The sequence below is a fragment of the Typopeltis vanoorti genome, chromosome 8, assembly GCF_054136105.1.
Source record: "Typopeltis vanoorti isolate ZY-2024b chromosome 8, IOZ_Tvanoo_1.0, whole genome shotgun sequence".
Lineage (NCBI taxonomy): Eukaryota > Metazoa > Arthropoda > Arachnida > Uropygi > Thelyphonidae > Typopeltis > Typopeltis vanoorti.
Genome location: NC_143556.1, coordinates 76814115 through 76831424, shown reverse-complemented (window position 1 = coordinate 76831424; position 17310 = coordinate 76814115). Strand labels below are relative to the sequence as shown.

The 17310-nt window shown below is 35.9% G+C and overlaps 1 non-coding gene across 1 annotated transcript; it reads left to right on the top strand.

The window, feature by feature from the left end:
* The first annotated feature begins 16779 nt into the window (after window positions 1-16779).
* On the top strand, window positions 16780-16908 carry LOC150104134 (U11 spliceosomal RNA). The gene has a single exon (XR_016548757.1). It is a non-coding gene; the product is annotated as a U11 spliceosomal RNA (small nuclear RNA).
* The last annotated feature ends 402 nt before the right edge of the window (window positions 16909-17310 follow it).

Here is a 17310-nt window from a genome sequence, read left to right as displayed (position 1 = left end):
CCGTTTCTTCAAAATGACTAATCATTCGTCACAGAGCACATGGAGATGGGGGAACCTCGTCGTCATTTGTTCAAGTGCCAAAATTTGCGTTGTGCAGGAAACAGCTGCACGAGAAAAGGAAGCTGGGGCAAAGTTAGGGGCAAAGTTTCAGTGATTTGATCTAATCCCTTAACTGTTTTAGTGAAAAGATGAAATGATATTGTTTAGATATTAAAAGTATTTATTTAGTAAACCATGCATTATTAAATGTAGAATAGTTAATACAACAATAGTCATTGAAACACAAATTTATTTATTCGAAACTAATTAACAAAAGAAATAGGTACTTAAGCTGATATTTTTAAAAACAAAAAGGATATTTTTAGTGAAATTTTAAACATTTTTCGTGAATGTAATTAATAAATAATAATGTTTATTCATTTTTATTAAAACACGTTATTGATTTGTGGTATCTCGAGTTATTACAGAGTACGTTATTTTTTTTACAGGCACATCTTTTTGTTTTACATTGTAATTTGGATTGCTTACAGGAACACTTCTTAAATCCTTGACCTCCAAATATGGATAATTTTCCTGCAATCTCACGCAGACTTAAGTTAATCTGTGGAACTGTTTCGGTAAATGTTGTAGTAGCTATTTGAAGAGCGTTTCTAGGTAGCCAATCTTTTATAATTCCAACTGAGGTACCAATTTGGTATAAATTATTTTTTATATCTAATACGATCCCCACGATGTTATTTCCATGTAATGGGCCTCTATCTACCTTAGGTACATACACCAAAACTGCGGAATTCACTAACACGTCTTTAAATTTCTTCAAAGAAACTTCTTTCATTTTTTCAGCTGATCTTTTCAGGTGTTTTGCAGCATTTTCCCTTTGATCTTTAATGCTCTCTTCTTTTTGGCATAAATAGCATAGAATTTTCGATCCATATCCTTCTTCTCCTACTGTATTCCCACATATTGAGTGCGCCGGATTTTTACAAATGTCACATGAATGGGCTCCAGTAGATTCCATTCTACAAACAACACAACATGCTTTACTGTGGCTGACAGCTGCTTCCTCTTCTGATGCAAGTAACACTACAGATGTTTTAACTGTTGAAGCAGGAGTTGAAGTAGAGTTGTTAACTGATTCAAGTTGTCTTATTGTCGATAAAGAAATTGATTCAATTTCTGGTAGATCCTCTAAATTTATAGCCTTTTTGGTGAGTAAATCAGCTGCTAGTAGATCGTGTGATTGAAGTGTTATTGTTGGTTGATTTAACTATTAATAGATCATTTGAAGTTGAAGCATTGCAATCAATTAATTAATTCAGATACTGGTGGAGCTTTTGAAGTTGAAGTGTTGTTGTTGTTGTTCTTTAAGGAAGCTGCTGGTAAGTCTTCTGGTGTTAAAATAATGTCATGGTCCTGCTGATTAAGAAGTAGATCCAAGTCCTCTTCAGTAACAAGTTTTTCAAGCAACTCTTTCGAAATACGACTAGATTGGAGTCCTGTTTTTGGTTCTGTTCCAAATAAAGCTTTGTAAGGTGATCGTTTAATGGTTCGATGAAAAGAGGAATTCTTTTGGAATTGAACAAAGTAACAACCTATAGCCCAATTTTTTGTGTCATTGTCAATGAGCCAAGCACGTAACATAGCTTCAACATCTTGATTTGATCGCTCAACAGATCCTTGACTAGCTGGATATCTAGGCCTACCATTTACAATTTTGCACGTTGGCCACAGGCTTGTTAATTCTTGTATGATAGCAGCCGTAAACTCAAGGCCGTTGTCGCTTTGTAGTATATGAGGACAACCTACTTCCAAAAATATTTTTAATAGCTCCATTGCTACTTCAGCAGCTCTTTTTGTAGTCAACGGTCGAAGAAAGCTGAATTTCGTCGAGTGGGCCTGGTAGTTTAATAGCCATTTGTAATTTCTATCTAGTGTCGACTGTAAATCAACTAAATCGACTTGGCCACGATGATTGAAGTCGCTAAATACAATTGGGCAAACAACGATTCCTTTGTTTGGAAATTTTTTTAGACTGACATGCCATGCACAGCTTTAAAAACTCCAGTACAACTGAAGTAGATATTAGGTATTTCGATTTCAAACTATACAGCATTTTATCTCTTCCTCCGTGGCCAGTTGACTGATGGGTTTCCCGAAGTATGTGGTAAAAATGTTCCGTTGGTACTATTTTCACAATTGGATCGAATTTAGACTTTCTCTTCAAAATCAAAGATTTTTAGTACCTACTTCCATAACATCGTATTTTTTTTCCATAATAGTACTGTGTCCGTTGCAGTTTAAGTAGTGGTGCTAATTTAAATTGTTCAATGATTGTGACAGTTTCTTCTATCCTTTCGCGAGTCCACAAAGGTTTTTCTTTTTCATGCTGCTTGTTCAAAAACGTCCTGACAGTTTCATTGAACTGTTCTTCAGATACAAATTCAGTCAGAGTTTGATTTTTTTTCTATATCTGAACTCATTTTTCTACGGTAGGTACTTGATAAAACTCGAAATATAGAAAACAGTAATAAAAATGCGCGCAACCTTCCTCGCGTAATGTTTGGCCGGCACGTACGCCAGAGGGGAGCTTGTATCCACGAAAAATGTTTAAAATTTCACTAAAAATATCCTTTTTGTTTTTAAAAATATCAGCTTAAATGACTATTGTTGTATAAACTATTCTACATTTAATAATGCATGGTTTACTAAATAAATACTTTTAATATCTAAACAATATTATTTCATCTTTTCACTAAAACAGTTAAGGGATTTGATCAAATCACTTACTTTCTTCAGGAAAATCACCCCACAGAGTTGTGATTTTAACATCTTCCGTGAATTGATCATATCCCTTAGGGATTTGATCAAATCCCTATTTTCATCATTTCCCTGCGACATATACAACGCCCTTGGTGGCGAATTTTGGATTTTGGATTTTGGAATTTTTTTTTCTCTCAGATGTTGCGCGTCACTCGCTTACGAGTGACGCACAATATATTCATGCAAAGTGCAAAGTTTTACAGTATTAGGATATATTTTACAGTATATATATATATATATATATATATATATATATATTAGGGTTACATATTTTATATATATATATTAGGGTTACATATTTTATATATTTTATTTTTGGGTTACCAAGTAATTTTATAAACTTGGTTATATTACTTGTAATCCCAAGTAAGCAAACAGTTAAGATTGCGCCTGAACATAGTTCAAGTCTAAAGGTGGTGCAACACCAGGGCAACTCATTGTAAAGGTGGGTAAAGATCTGATCACCATTCTTAGTATTTTCCATAATGTAAAGCACATCTCACTAAGAGATGTATACTCCAATACATTATAGGTGGGGTCACTACCCAGACCGGTTTCAACCTTTTTTGAGGTCTCCTCAGTGAGTAGCTAGATCCTAAATACCAAGGTTTTAGTAATACAGAGCCTTATCAACTTTATCTATATATAGGAGACCTCAAAAAAGGTTGAAACCGGTCTGGGTAGTAACCCCACCCATAATGTATTGCAGTATACATCTCTTAGTGAGATGTGCTTTACATTATGGAAAATACTAAGAATGGTGATCAGAACTTTATCCACCTTTACAATGAGTTGCCCTGGTGTTGCACCATCTTTAGACTTGAACTACGTTCAGGCGCAAACTTAACTGTTTGCTTACTTGGGATTAGGAATAAATTAACCAAGTTTATAAAATTACTTGGTAACCCTAATATACATTATTCCCAAGGTAAAAAAACTTACACACACACACACACACACACACACACACACACACACACACACACACACACACACACACACACACACACACAGTAGTTTCCCCCCCCCCTACCAGCGGAGGATAAGTTCCAAGACATTCCGCGGATACCACCGAACCCTATATACTATGTGTTTTCCTATACATACATAGCTATGATGAAGTTTAATTTATAAATTAGGCACACTAAAAAATTAACAACAATAACTAATAAAATAGAACAACTATAGCAACATACTGTAATAAAAGTTATCTGAATATTAATGGTATCTTAGCATCCACGGCTCACGGGTATTTTTTATGATTTATTTATTATTTTATGAAGTCGAGAACTTCCATCTTTTTTATTTAAAAGGAATCTTTTCTTTGCCATATCCAAACTGCCAGTGTCACTGGGGCCATTATTGAGTAAAATAAGGGTAACTTGAAGCAATGCGATGCAGCGATAGTCGATCTGATAACTGAGAACTCCTCAGAAGGCGCGTAATTCCTGAATTCCGAAAGGCTGCAACCAGCATGTAGCTTTCTCCACCTTTACAACGAGTTGCTCTGGTGTTGGACTACATCTAGGGTCACCCGAATTGTCTATTACTGAAAGAAAGAGCCATACGGCCTCATTTCGGCGGTATAAAATTACATAGACAAAGTGGATATTAGACCCAACATTATTTCAAAGCCTAATGTTTGTATAAATTATGAAAGTTTCGTAAGTTGATCTGAGAGATTAAGAGAATACAATCATCGGCAACCCCGAGTTGCGCTACCTACTTGACTTAAAATTTGATACGGCCCTTAATAAACTCGTTTTCGAAAGAGCAATGCGGTTGGATCTTGACTACCTTTTATACGAGTTGCCTTGTATTGCACCTCTATAGAGTCAGCTCACTCTCTTCAGGAAAAAATGCACATACCTACACCCACATTAAACTGAAACAAAGGTTTTACAAAATGATACGTGCCCTTACTAGATGTAATGTAATGTAATATGGATTTAGGAAGGAGAGTGATGAACAACCCCCTTGGAGGGATGGATGGCAAAGCTGTAGCCAATGAAGCTCTAACTGAGGCTCGGCTATTGCTGTTACTCTCTTGCCATCATCAGAGCTTTAATAGCTAAATAAACCCTTATCTCTACACTGTCCTCTACAGATAACGGATAAGATGAAAGCATTCTTGCCTCGCCCCTTTAAGCCAGTCCTTATAAAGACTATAAGGATAGATGTAATATAATAAAGTAAAAACAAAAAAAAAAAAAATTTGCAAAGTTTATTGTTAATGGTTTATAAATATAACATACTGAAACAAAAAAAAAATAAACATAAAATAAATATAACATATTGAAACAAAGAAAATAAATTATTAATGGTTTCTAAATATAACATTGAAACAAAGAAAATAAACATAAAATAAATATTTTCTTTAATTTAATACCATGGATGTTCTTATTGTAAAACGTAGAAGAGACTACACATATTCTTTCGCAAGATTAATGATAATGTCCTTGAAGTTATAAATACCCTATTGCAAATGCAGTAAAACCAAGCAGCTTTTTTGTAGCTCTAAATACAGTAGGGATACAATCACGTAGCGAAATTTAGAGTCATCTGGAATGAAAACGACACGACCTGACACTGCATAATGATAAATAATTCTCTTCCCACAGACTAAAGAATCAACTCACTTCAGGAAGAAACGCACATACCTACACACAAAATTGAAACAAAAGTTTCACAGAACAATGTACCCTTACTACATTTAATAAAGTAAAAACAAAAACGTAGCCAAGTTAATAACAAACACGATTTACTAATATTCTTGTTCAAGGTTTATGATATTTCATTAAAAACATCTTTATTGTATTAAACTTCAATAAAAAAAAAAAATGCCCACACGTTAAACACACTTTATTCATTAATCTTCTTTATATTTTTTTGTCTGTAGCTGGTAAGCCAGCTTTTCTTGAGTACTAACTATTACGATAAGACAAAATTACGTGACAAATAAAAGGAAGTACTAGCAATATTTTTTGTATGAACTATACATATATTATTTAAAGGTGTATTGTTAAATACTTAAATATTAAAAGATAATTGGAAATATAGAAACGTTTTTATAATAATTTTAAATATTTTATCAGATTATAAAATAATTATAACAAAATTTGATTTTTTTTAAATAAAAGGTTTTGAATATTGATAATCATTTCTAAACACTTGGAATTGCATTTACGTACTTTGATTTGATGTTGGAAAGAAATCAAACACTTGAAATTGCATTTACGTACTTTGATTTGATGTTGGAAAGAAATCAAACACTTGAAATTGCATTTACGTACTTTGATTTGATGTTGGAAAGAAATCAAACACTACAAAACAGAAAGAAAACGTTGTGATCTCACAGAAGGTTTGCATAGCAAATACTATAGAATTTGAAATATCGTTCATTAGGGTGACAATGTTACACCAACCATCGATTTATTTCTTGGTGACTGCATGTTATCCAACATATATTTTTACTTTACTATTTTTAGGAAAAGTTTAAAAATAATATAGTATTGAACTCCACAGTCAAAGACAGACCGGGACCCTCCATTTCAGACGCACGCATTTCCACCTTTCTTGTACCACCCTATAGCCCATGATATTTCTGCAGCCATGTGACCAAAGCTTCAAGTCGAGTGCACCACCAACAAAACGGACCTCCTTTTTCAAGTTCATTTGGCTGTAGTGGTAGTGAACACTAGAAGCCGAAATTTTGTATTTCGTGTATAACTGTGAAATTTTTCAAGTAATACGTACATCTGATGGCACCGAAGGTATCCTTATAAGTAAATAAATAACTTTACTAAAAGTAGAAAAATTGATTCATTTCTCGATGTTAGTTAAATAACAGACAGTAAATTATTAATTATATGAAGAGCCAAAGGCTTCAATACGGCGACTTGAACTTATTTAAGTTAAGGGCTGTTATATCCCATATTGTTTCTTAGCCAAATAAGAAACTCAAAGAATTTCATGCCGAATATAGAAACTATATAAAGTTCGGCGATTCCAAGCGTAAGCAAATACCTGGATAGTGCAGCACCTGATCATTTAAGGTAGTCAAACTCTTTGAGTTTCTTATTCGGCTAAGAAACAATATGAGATATAACATCCCTTAACTTAAATAAGTAAATTATTATTTTTAATGATAAAATGATAATACCATGCAGTAAGAGTTTAAATTCTATTGTGCATCAGGATTATACAAGATATTGTGATAATAATGTTTTGGTTAAGAATGCATTGGTTCACTTTTTCTTTTTCTTTTTTTTTTTTCTAATAAGTGTGGGAACGTTGTTGTCACGCTTATTTAAAAGAATGAGGAGAAAATAAAACTCTATCTCTGCATTGGCTTTCATCACACGAAATGTTTTTGAAACCTATAGTACATCCTTACCGTCAATGGGTTCAGTATTTTTTTTCTAACATTTATTATTAATTATATATATATATATATATATATATATATATATATATATATATATATATAAATCAGCTATCACCTTTTATTTCCTAATAGGGAGTGCAAGGTCTTTTAATCCCATCTAGCTTTTGAGACTGAGCGGGCAGTTCAATCTCCACCGGTAGCCGATCAGAGAGATAGCTGGTCAAGTGGTGTGTGTGTGTGTGTGTGTGTATATAAAATTTAGTGACTTAATTTTCAATGACTTGCGGTACATTTCAATCCAGGTGAAGTCGGCCATTTTGTAGCTGGTAATATAACTTGCCAATATTGAGAATGTTTTTTTCTTTGGTATTATGCTTCAAATTGGATCAAAATTTCGAAACTTTCAAAGTTTCTATATCTATTTGGTTGGATTTAGGTTGGATTTTTAATATCCACTATTTCAATATAATTTAAATAGCCGAAATGAAGTCGTAAAGCTCTTTCTTTGATAGTTAATAATTAATAATTTTTTTTTCTTTCGAAGTTCGTATTTTTACCCGTGGCATATAATAAATTACCTATGCAGTATATGGATGACAGTTGGTCGATCATGTATGTTGCATTTTTTTTTTCCCCGTACAACTAAAGGTATTAGTTAGTTCCCTTCTTCAATATTCAACTGTGTAGCCATTATTTCAAATATTTCAAATAGGGGTAAAACATATAAACTGGTGTACTGTCACATAACAAAACGCTAAAATGACAAATATTTTTGATAATGATTCAGGACGAAGCAAAATCATAATAAGATTTAAATAATGATGAGGATGAGGATGATAATTCAAAATAAGGATGACTCGAAAGCTGCATAATCATACAACTTGTTTCGTTTTTTAAATAAATGTACATCTTCATTTTCCGCATTAAGTCTCAGACGTGTTCGATAATGCTTACGAGTATTACAATCCATCTTTCCGCCATTTTCATGGTCAGAATGCTAGTGCTTCGTTTCTATTTTTCTATTCTTCTAGTCCATTTTTTTTTTCATTCTATCTACATGCTCTTGTCATTCCTTTTTCCTGTTTGCTGTTCATTCATTTACTTTACTTGCGGAGAACACTTTTGTACATTTCTTAATTTCTGTTCCCCCCCCCCCAATTTTCCTAAGAATTTTTTCCTTTCTTCTTTTAAAGATTTCCATTTCTGTGATAGCATGTAACTGCTTGATCTTAATTGTTTCAACTCCTGTGTGAGATGTGCATAAGTTAAAACTGGTATTTATTATACTTTGATATATATACTTGTCTCAGTTGCAATATTTATATTTCCATATTGTTCTGTTTAAATATAGAGAAATCATCTTTGCCTTAAGCGCTTGCTCTTATATATATAAAGTCTAAACCTAGATCATTCCAAGATACTCAGCTCTGGTTTGACTAGACCAGTGCTTCCCAAACTTCTGGATGTCAGGGCCCCCTTTGCAAAAATTAAAATATTTCACGGCCCCCCCCCTCGAAGAAAAATCATACTAGAGAGATATATTATTATAATATTTATTGTATTTATATTCAATACAAAACATACACAGCGAATATTGCAAAAATCAAATGCATCTATTACAATTTTTTCCTCTTACCGTTTGGTTCTGAATACGATGCGGGCTGTTCTGGTAAAATATGAAATACTGTCTTTTTTTTTTTTTTTTTTGAGTCTGTTTCTGCTTCTTCTGATTGTTCACGGGATTTTTTTTTATTTTTTTATCAGTCACTTATCCATCTCAGGGTTAAATTTTTTAACGTAGAATAGATCAAATAATATCACCACTTACCGATACTGGCACACCACAGACTGATAACACGAAATTAGTGAATATTATCTGAATAAGGGAATCCCCGGAACAGGAACATTTTTCTCTTTTGTGAAGTTTCTCCCTTTACAGTGACTGTACTTTATTTGTTTTGTTTATCGATTGAGGTTTTGCTTCATAGTAAAATCTACCTCTACTTCACAGGATCATTTCTGTAGTGTGATTAGCTTGGATCTTGACTTAGATCAAGTGTGTAGGTGATTAGCAAATTGTTTAGCTAAATGCAAATTGTAGTATCTGTTAGCTCAGTTATTATCGACAAAGCGTCTCATAGAGGCACTTGATAATAAACTACAGCAGCAGATACATAATAAACCCTGGACTGAGGCAAGAATAAAACACTCGGTGGTGGGAATAGCTTAGGCCCCCCCCCCCCACCACCAGCTATGGCTTTGCCGCGTACGCGGACCCTTGGAATCGAAGTTGAAGCCGACCTGCGACCTCGATGTTTGGCTAAAGCCCTCATCGAAAGCGTAGGAGCTGACAAGATTTTTGGTTTTACTCCCTTTGGTGGTGGCCACTTCCAAGTAGTAATAAGGAGTGAACAAACAAGAGACAAACTACTTGAAGGATTCGAATGTAATGGAAAAAATAGTCCCATTTTTGGTAGGGAGCATTACCAAACTACTTAGAATCCCCAGATTCCCTTTAGAATATATTGAAACCGAAGTAAAGATCATCCACGAAATATTCGGGAAATGGGGCGTTGTACACAAGGTGGAAGTCCTAAATGACGCAGAAAACCCCAAATGGAAGTCGGGTGAAGTCCACATCTCCCTCGAGATGAAAACGCCCGTTCCCAACTTCATTATTATTGGATCTGCCAGAGTAATGATAAACTACCCTGGTGTAAAAAAACAATGTTTTAGATGTGGTGCCTTCACTCACCTTGGGGCAGACTGTCCTAGAGTGAAATGTAAAAACTGCCTCAAAGCAGGCCACAACCAAGAAAAATGTGAGTCAGCTTGCCTGAAATGTGGGGTCATTGACCACAAAGTGGACACATGCCAATTCAGAACCCTTGCTGAGAGGATGGGTGGTGCAATCACGCCAGCAACTCCACCAAGCAATGGAAATGACCCAGCACAGGAAGCTTCTCCTCCTTTCGCGGCTGCTCCTGATATAACAGAAAACCATACCTCCACGTCTAAGAAAAACTGTAAGGGGGAAAAAACTTCCACAAGCAGTAAAATCCAACAAGAAGAAACAGTCGTTATTGAAACCATCAATACTAATATAGAACACGGAAAGATGGAGGTGAACACCAAGACCTCCAAACGGCCATTAAGCCCACTGTAAGAAGAGTTGGTAATGCCCAAAACAGCAAAAGTATCTGAGACCACCCACCCAGAAGTCCCTCACGCAAAAGCAGGGGAGACTCTAAGCCATCTCATTAGAGGTATCCCAGGGGTGGCAAAAAATTCAAAGAAGCGATGAAAAAAATAGGAGAACCTGAACTCCTCCTCACAGGGAAACATGGATCTGACATCGTCAGCGCAAAATGGGGTGACATCTTCGTTGGTGACATCAGCAAAATCACCCCTGAGCAAGTAAAGGTATCCCAGGATTTAGACGAGGAGTCAGCTTCGGCATTCTTCATAGCTCTCTGCAAACTAGACATGGCCATGGGAAGTGAGGTGACCAAAAGAATAATAACTGCCCACAACAAAAGAAAGACACAGTAACCACCTTGTGGGGTTTCTGTACACAGCTTCACCGGTTTCAGCTATCACAGGTGGGGGAGGACCTGAGAGCCCGAGCGGCGAAGGCTTACAGCGAGGCGGTGCAGTTCCTTGTGAGCTGCATCACTCGGGCCAGATCCTTCCTCCACCTCTAAGTTTACCTTTCAATTTTTGCTTTGCTCTGTATTTTTTTGTTGTTTGTTTTGTTACATGTTTCCTTTTTAGGATTTTTCCTTTTTGAAAAGTGAAAAATCAACGACCGTCTTAGAAACGCCCCTGGGGGGCAAACAGCTAAAACAGGTCAACTGAGGCCTCTTTAACCTACTCTACCACTATGTACTCTATCTTTATTTCCTCTTCTACTATCTGCTGACTCTCAGCCTATCTTACTCTACAGGCCGATGATGAAGATTTGTTGAACTCACAAATTATTTCTCCCTTTACGGTGATTAAGCCTAAAGCGAAACAGACAGCAAAGGCGGGTTATTAAAACGTGCGAATGATTGGTGCGATATTAACAAGAGATCGCGCAATCGAAAGATAAAAGCATAGCTGACAATTGAGTTGAAATGCTAACTCTCTTCAACCGAATTCCATATGTGAAACTGCATAACATTCATATATATATATATATATATATTGCTTAGTTTTAACACTTTTACGAATTTTAACGGTTGAATTTTATTGCTGCCTTGGGAAATCGAACTCGCACACATCTAATTAATAACAATAGTTATTAGTTAGATACTGTGTTTGCCCATGCAATATATGGTTTTGTTTCAGTCTATATAGCATAGTTTCTGTATGAGGGAACATGTGATTCATTAATTAGTGTGTTTTTATCCCAGTTGTCTCTAATTGCACTATTCGTTGAGAAATATATTACACAGACTCCTCATACCTTAATCACTGGCATAATAAAAGTACTTGTTTTTATTGCCTCTGCAGTATAGTGGCTGTTAGGGAAGGCGTATTGTTTACCACTGCAAGCAAGTTACTATCTCCCCACATGAACTTGTTTAAGCTTTTTTTCATGTGTGAAGTATATGCGAAACTTTTATTGGTAACAGAAAACTAGCTCGGATGACCGTGATAATATAAAACGAGTTTTGATATGTATATAAAGTCAATATCAACAGTCCCTGATTACAAATGATGAAAGGGACAGGAAGATTTGGAGCTTCCCTGGAGAGCATTCGAAGTAAATACAATTAACCACTGCTTTGAAATGAAACATATGAATAAGCAACATTTACTAATATTCATTAAGCGCCGAAATACGCAGGAAGCAAAGTTTGTGAACCAACACCAATGTGTGAATTTTTCCATTAAAATATAAAAAATAACAAAAAAGAAATAACAAATAATAAAAGTTAAATACGTTTCTTTTAAAATAAAAAAAATCTACTTAGTCTTAAAACATTTTAAATTTGTTTTCATTATTTCACGGCCCCCCTCAACAAAACCTACGGCCCCCAAGGGGGACGCGGCCCACAGTTTGGGAAGCGCTGGACTAGACAACAGTACAGTATGCAGAACCTTAGTGGCAAGTTAAAGCCCACTGTCGCACCGAGTCTTCACTCTAGCCACCAGGAGCTTATGACTAGCCTTCTTGAAGCACATAAAACCATATTGATACATGAGGATCGATGACCAGAACTAAATTCATAATGGATTAAAATGTAACGATAGTTAGGACTTCTGACTATCGTGAAGGTTCATGTAGCTCCTTTTAAGATAAAAATGTAAGCAAGGTTTTTTATTTTACATAGAGCTACTCCATCTGAACAACTTTAAAAGTTAATAAATCTACAAAATATTAAATAAACACTCTTACACAAATTCTACGAAATGATTTTGTTTTCTTTTCTACATCTTGCCTGATTTAGAAGATTCTACAGAATAGCTTTGGTTATGGTTTTCATACTGCTACATTTCCTTATCAAAACTTTGTCCTTAAGCCTATTATCCAACTTCAAACTATGCGATATAATATAATCAAACTTCGAACTATATGATCATTTGGGAGTTCATATCTCTCAACCTCAGACTTTGAAATATAAAGCGTGCTGAGGGTCAGCAAGTAGTGAGAGGGGAAGAAAAAGAAAGGTAGAGTATGATAGTAGGAGGTAATATAGAGGCCTCACTCGACCTGTTTAGCTATGTAACCGAGTGGTTGTGGCTAAACGGTCCACAGAAGTAGTAGAATTACTTCTGCGAATGTGGGCACCGGGATTGCAAGCACCTCATCTAGCCTTTGCCAAACACACTGTACTGGCGGGCAATGGTAGAAGAGGTGCCCTACAGTTTCGACTACAAGGCAGACGTCGCAAAAGGGATCACATGGTCGCGAACTATATCCGGAATTAACCAATTTCACAAGGAGTCTGCCGAGTGTAGCACGAGAAACAGACAAAAAAAAAAAAAAAGCGAGTGAATTGCAAAATTTAGACATGAAAAGAGTGGGGGAAGAGCCTCGCCCGGGTGATGCAGCCCACAAGGAGCTGCACCGCTTCGCTGTAAGCTTTCGCATCCCGGGTTCTCAAGTCTGCCTCTCCTATGTGAATTAGATTCAGCCAATTAAAACGAAAAGCAAGAAAGAAAGTTCTTTTAGTCTTATACTGTATATATAATAATAATTTGTGAGTTCAACAAATCTTCATCATCGGCCTTTAGAGTAAGATAGGCTGAGAGTCAGCAGATAGTAGGAGAGGAAATAAAGATAGAGTGCATAGTGGTAGAGTAGGTTAAAGAGGCCTCAGTTGACCTGTTTTAGCTGTTTGCCCCCCCCCGGGGCGTTTCTAAAACGGTCGTTGATTTTTCACTTTACAAAAAAGGAAAAATCCTAAAAAGGAAACATGTAACAAAACAAAAACAAAAAAGTACACAGAAAAGCAAAAATTGAAAGTTAAACTTAGAGGTGGAGGAAGGATCTGGCCCGAGTGATGCAGCTCACAAGGAACTGCACCGCCTCGCTGTAAGCCTTCGCCGCTCGGGTTCTCAGGTCCTCCCCCACCTGTGATAGCTAAAACCGGTGAAGCTGTGTACAGAAACCCCACAAGGTGGTTACTGTGTCTTTCTTTTGTTGTGGGCAGTTATTATTCTTTTGGCCACCTCACTTCCCTTGGCCATGTCCTAGTTTGCAGAGAGCTACGAAGAACGCCGAAGCTGCCTCCTCGTCTAAATCCTGGGCTACCTCTACTTGCTCAGGGGTGATTTTGCTGATGTCATCAACGAAAATGTCACCCCATTTTGCACTGACGATGTCAGATCCATGTTCTCCTGTGAGGAGGAGTTCAGGTTCTCCTATTTTTTTTATCGCTTCTTTAAATTTTTCCGCCATCCCTGGGATACCTCTGATGAGATGGCTGAGAGTCTCCCCTGCTTTCGCGTGAGGGACTTCTGGGTGGGCGGTCTCAGATACTTTTGCTGTTTTTGGCGTTACCAACTCTTCTTCCTGTGGACTTAATGGCCGTTTGGAGGTGTTGGTGTTGGTGTTCACCTCCATCTTTCCTTCTTCCCTATCTATATCATCTGTATTAGTATCTATATTGGTATTGATGGTTTCAATAGCGACTGTTTCTTCTTGTTGGATTTTATTGCTTGTGGAAGTTTTTTTCCCCTTTCGGTTTTTCTTAGACGTGGAGGTATGGATTTCTGTTATATCAGGAGCAGCCTCGAAAGGAGGAGAAGCTTCCTGTGGTGTGTCATTTCCATTACTTGGTGGAGTTGCTGGCGTGATTGCACCACCCATCCTCTCAGCAACGGTTCTGGATGGGCATGTGTCCACTTTGTGGTCAATTACCCCACATTTCAGGCAAGCTGACTCAGAGTTTTCTTGGTTGTGGCCTGCTTTGAGGCAGTTTTTACATTTCCCTCTAGGACAGTCCGCCCCAAGATGAGTGAAAGCACCACATTTAAAACATTGTTTTTTTACACCAGGGTAATTTATCATTACTCTGGCGGATCCAATAATAATGAAGTTGGGAATGGGCGTTTTCATCTCGAGGGAGATGTGGACTTCACCCGACTTCCATTTGGGATTTTCTGCGTCATTTAGGACTTCCACCTTGTGTATAACGCCCCATTTCCCGAATATTTCGTGGATGATCTTTACATCCGTTTCAATATATTCTAAAGGGAATCTGGGGATTCTAAGTAGTTTGGTAATGCTCCCTACCAAAAATGGAACTATTGTTTTTCCATTACATTCGAATCCTGCAAGTAGTTTGTCTCTTGTTTGCTCACTCCTTACTACTACTTGGAAGCGGCCACCACCAAAGGGAGTAAACCCAAAAATCTGCTCAGCGCCGACGCTTTCGATGAGGGCTTTGGCCAAACATCGAGGTCGTAGATCAGCTTCCACTTCGATTCCAAGGGTCCGCATACGCGGCAAAGCCATGCTGGCGAGGGCGGGGAGCCTAAGCTATTCCCACCACCGAGTGTGTTGTTCTTGCCCCAGTCTGGGGTTTATTCTGTATCTGTATCTGCTGCTGTAGTTTATTATCAAGTGCCTCTATGAGACGCTTTGCCGATAATAACTGAGCTAACATATACTATACTACAATTTGCGCTTAGCTAAACAATTTGCTAATCACTTATGGGGAAAGTTCACAAAAATGAACTACTCACTTGATCTTAGCCAAAAGGCCGAGAAGCGGACTTATATATTCTGCATCCTTCTGGAGAATTTCCTGCAAATCCATTCAGCTTCGTCCAGAATATCTGCTTTGTTTAGTACATTCAAAGTTCTGCATAGTTGGGCTTTCTCTTCGTCTTTGAGGTCCTTCAGGTGATCCTTAAGTTTGTCCGGTGTGACCATGGAGATGTCCTTCATATAGAGGCCTTGCCATTCAAGACTTATTATATCTTTTTTTTTTAAAAAAAAAAAAAAGCTCTGGAAGTGATTCTGTACTGCGCATTATTCTAAACAGGTGGTCTGCCGCAACGATGGGTCCCCTAAATTTTCGTAGAATTACAGCTCCGTTAGGTAAAGGCCTTGTGGCAGGGGTGGTGTCTTTTATCCCCCTTTCCGGTTCTTCTCTTGTATTAGGGATATACAGATGATGTAGAATAATCAATAATATTGATGTTAATATTTAGTATTTTATTAGCATTTTGTTTGGTATTATTTTATTAATTATTTCAATTTTTTAAATATTTATTATTTTAATCTTTAATATTGCATCATATTATATTGGTCATAGATATGATATTTAAAATTAGGTCGCTTTGTAACAGCATTTTAAAATTATTATGCAGCATTCCTGTACTAAATTCAGATTATGCGATTTAGGCTAAATTCTTCCAACGTTTTTCTCGATTCAAATACTTGAATTTAAAAGAACTGCCTCATTTTAAAGTGAACTGTTTAAATAAAATAGTCATTAAATGAAACATTTGCACATTATATTGCAGTGAAGTGGAAAGATTATACGCGTACTTCTACTATTGTAAATCCATTAATTAACTATTATTCTTATTTTTATTACATAAAACGTACGTGAAGTTGCAGAACTTTTCCCGAGAGGCCAAGGTACACAGTTCACTGAATTCTACAAACGTAATTTTTTACCGTCTTTTTTTTAATATTATTTTATTTAATTAATATATTAAAACAAATTTTGATGCAATGATCACGCAAGCACTATAATAAAATTTTTGATAATAATGAATTAGCTATTGCACTAAAATATTTTGATACTACTGTAAGTATTTTATTCAACGCACTTTTTTTTAGTTCAGTTAGATTGCGATAGATGGCAACAATGTTCTCATTCTGATTCACAGGTTTGTCCCGAGTCATAAAATTTTCGTGAAAATGTATGATAAATTTGAAATAATGTGAAAGTTATTAAAATTAAATATATAAAATAGAGTTGTAAATGATAGCCAATGGTTAAATAAATTAGTACATATTAATATATCTTAAATATTTGTTAAATATTTAATTTATTGTCTCACACCATACAATATTCTGTATGATATTTTCTTTAATGCCATAATTTATGCTGTTAACTCTTAAAAAGGGTATCTGCCTGCTTCATGGCACATAGTTTCAATTGGAACTGTGCAGAATCGCAAGCAAGAGATTCTGGATACATAATTTTTGCCACCAGGGGCAGCTGGTTGTCATTAGCACTGGCGCTCCTCTTTTCAAATAATTCCAAAGAAAGATGGTTAATGATCACTTCATTACGCTGAAAGGACGCCATGTTTCATCTCCTACCGCAGATTATATTATATTATATTATATATGTATAATATAATATATAATATAATATATATATATAATATATATATATATATATATATAACTATATGAACAAAGAATTAACCAGTATCTAGATAAAATATAAAATAAAACAAAAAGAAGAAATAGAAATAGAATGGCTTAATATAAAAACGATACTAAATGCAGCAGTAAATGAAAGCTTAGGAAAGACCAAAAAATTCAATGAAAGAAAAAAGACGCCTATCACAAATGGTTAAGCAGTAAAAGATTAGAAGATGAAATAGAATATAAAAGAATAAGAGCCATAGCTAAAAGAGAA